The sequence below is a fragment of the Myotis brandtii genome, unplaced genomic scaffold (genome assembly GCF_000412655.1).
Source record: "Myotis brandtii unplaced genomic scaffold, ASM41265v1 scaffold52, whole genome shotgun sequence".
NCBI classification, from domain to species: domain Eukaryota; kingdom Metazoa; phylum Chordata; class Mammalia; order Chiroptera; family Vespertilionidae; genus Myotis; species Myotis brandtii.
Genome location: NW_005369826.1, coordinates 1,120,013 through 1,123,535, shown reverse-complemented (window position 1 = coordinate 1,123,535; position 3,523 = coordinate 1,120,013).

The window sequence follows — 3,523 nt, the reverse complement described above, 5'->3', positions numbered from 1 at the left end:
CTTGGGTAGCAATACTTATACCAGACAAAATAGACTTTGCGTGCATATTAGCATAACCAATGAACACAGACACTGGGGCAGTGGGGCCTTGCCCGGAGTGGGAATGGCTGCGGCAGAGGGAGGCGGGGGACCCTGGGGCAGTGGGGGCTTGCCTGGGGTGAGAATGCCTGGGAGGGACGGTGTCAAAGAGAGAAAAAGGAGACATATGTAAAACTTTAGACAATAAATAATTTTTTAAAAAAGGCTATAACAAGAGATGACAAAGGAACCAGCAATTCTACTTCTGGGTATTTATCTGAAGAAACCAAAAACACTAAATCAAAAAGACATATGCATCCATATGTTCATTACAGCATTATTTACAATATCCAAGATATGGAAGCAACCTAAATGTCCATCAATAGATGAATGGATAAAGAAGAAGTGGTACCTATATTCCATAAAATATGACTTAGTGATAAAAAAAATGTAATCTTGCCATTTACAACATGAATGACATAGAGGGTATTATGCTGAGTGAAATAAGTCAGAGAGAGAAGGACAAGTAGCATATCATAAATTTAGCTATGACAGAATGAGGTACCCCTACCTTATTCTGCCCCTGGCAGGTTCCAAATGGCAGATCCTCCTTATAGGGCTCCACTATGATGTCGAGTTTTAGAGAGATAAAATCTCTCCTCTGAAGATAAAACTCTTGGGTTCATGCACTTTTGACATTTTCTTCCTCTTCTGTTCACTTTATCGCAGAACATACCATCAGTCCAAAAGACCCACTAATCTTTACTAGTGTGTGTAAGAACATTTTGAAATATAAGCTTCATAGAGTTAAAGAATATTCCAGGTGTAGTCTCATAGTATACAAATACTTTAGCATAGGTTTAAAAAATTAGATTTAAACCTTGCAGCCATCTTGACCATTGTTCAAGCCAGAATTTAAGCTCCCTTCTTCAAACCCTTCCTACCTATAGACACAGGCTCTGACCCAAATCTGTTCCCTTTAGTTTTAAGTAGAAGTTATACTACTAATGATCAACTGAATTGCCAACTTGGCTTGTGTCCCTTAAATGTTGCCCTTGGGAAACCTTGACCAGTTTGTCCTAAGCCCTTTTTAGCTGAGCCTCCAACACTAATATGCAACTCTGTAATTCTGCATTCTTTCCTTATCTGTGTTTTTTCTTAAATAGTTCTTTTCATGGTTCTTCCCATTGTTGAACTTTCCTAAGGCTGCTAATTCACATTGTATTCTCTTAAGTTTCCCTCTGAACCCTTAAACGTTATATTTCATAGATTTATTAACTCAGGCCCCAACCTTAACCTACAGACCCTTTACTCTTGGAGGGATGTGTGAATTTTGTTAACTTCAAATAGTCCACTCTGACTCTGGAAATACCTTAGTTATTTTTACCCAAATTCAGACATTTTTGAAATAGTGTACAATAAATCTCATCCTCCCGTTGTTGTTAGCATATTCAATGTGTCTAGTCTATTGTACCTGGGGGTGGCTGGGCAACACAAACAAATGTCCTTAGTTTATAGCGTGTCATAGATGGCAGTAAGGTGGAGAAATATGTAAAATGATAACCTGTAGAGAACTGGATAAAATAAAAACAATATCAACAGTGAATTTTTTAATAAGCTAAAATTGTTAATACTATCATGTTGATCCCCTAAGCTCTTTGAGAATGGATATTTGATCTACTTGAACTGTTGCTGGAGTCTGCATTTATTACTGTACACTAAGTTTTTCAAAGTAATTCTGGCAATAATTTAGTGTATTTGGAATTCATAGAAATTATTTCATTAAAAAAGAATACAAGTTGACATCTGTGAAGCTAACTCACACTCAAGTAAAAACAAAGACAGCTGCCACCTGGCTGCAGCAGTACTTTCATTTGACACTTTCAAATACTTGGCTTAAAATGAAGTAGTGTGCTGGCCAACAAAAAGAAAAGAGCGTGGAAAGCCGTGGGGCAATGAAATTGGGTAAGAAGCATGACGTTTTCAGTTCAACTCTTTTCTTTTATAACCTAAGATTATAAAAGCAACAAACTATTAAACTATACTAAACTATTTACCACTGAATTCTGCATGATTTTACGTGTCATAATCTTCCTTTCCTTAAGAAAAAATTGTCAGTTCTATATTTCAGCTAAAGAACCTACAACGCCAATGTAAATCTGTTTAGTGGATTAATACATTTTACTGTTCATATTTATATTATGCTCTTAATATAGTATTACTTTTTCAACAAATGTCTTAATGTCTACACGTGATGTCTCCTTTTTCTCAAATTCAGTTCACTTCAGATTCAGGAGGAGGGAAAATCAGAGATTCCAAGTGTGAGAAGAATACCATGCACTGTTGCTGACTGAAATGTAAGGTCCCATGAGCAGAGCCCAGGGAGAGGACTCTGGAGCTAAGGACAGCCCCTCGTTGACAGCCAACAAGGAACAGGGACCTCAGTCCTACAAAAATCAGGCATGGGATTTTGCCAAAAAAACGAGAAAACAACCAAGCCAACCCAACTTCTGACCTACAGAACTGTGGGATAATAAATTTGTATTGTTTTAAGCTGCTTAATTTGTGACAATTTGTGGTCATTTGTTATGTAGCGATAGGAAACTAATGTAGATCATGACACCGGATTGAAATGAGAGGAGAGTGTAATAGGAGACTATGACAAGAAGTGAGGAGGATGGATTGGAAGAAGGTAAATGAGGTGGCAACTACTGTGTGGCCTGCAGAACATTGTATGGCCATTGGAGTGGGCCAAAAACAGTTGAAAATCAAAAGATGAGTCAAGAAGATTTGCTCATCGATGGCCTGTTGGATGTTGGCAAAGAGAGGAAGGAGTTTGTTGACTCCAAAATCATCGGCCTGAGCCAAGGGTAGAAGAATTGTACTGAGATGAGATAACAAACAATTAAGGAGTAAATGTAGTGCAGGGTGAGAGGCGGGGGCAAACAAGGGTTCATCTTGGGACATGTTATGAATGAAATGCCTATTAGACATCTAAGTGAAGTTGTGCATTAAGCTGTTGGATGCACAAGTTTGGGGTTTGGAGAATTATCTGGAGCTGGAACTATTAATTAGGAAGTCCGCTCACATCAAGTGTTCAAAGCCAGAAGATGATTAGTTCAAACACTGAGGAAATGAGTGTGAAGAGAGAAGACCAGTGCTTTGTGGCTTACTCCTTTTCGAAAGTCTCTCCTAGATTGTTTTTTTTTTTTCTGATTTGTAAATACAAATATATGAAGGATCCCATTAACCAAATAGTTTTAAAATATTTATTTATGAACTTAGTGAGTTACCTGTCTTAAAAATAATAAAATTGAATGAAATCCATGCTATCACCGAAAATCCAAAATAAAGAGTTATCACTAATGTAAGGTCTTCCAAATTAAACACAGATCATATAGTTGAAAAAGCCCATTGAAATTTGCATAAGTTATGCACCCATATCAAAAGACTAATGAATTCTATTCTTCCAATAGTAGTTGTTCTGATATATTTTAACATCCTA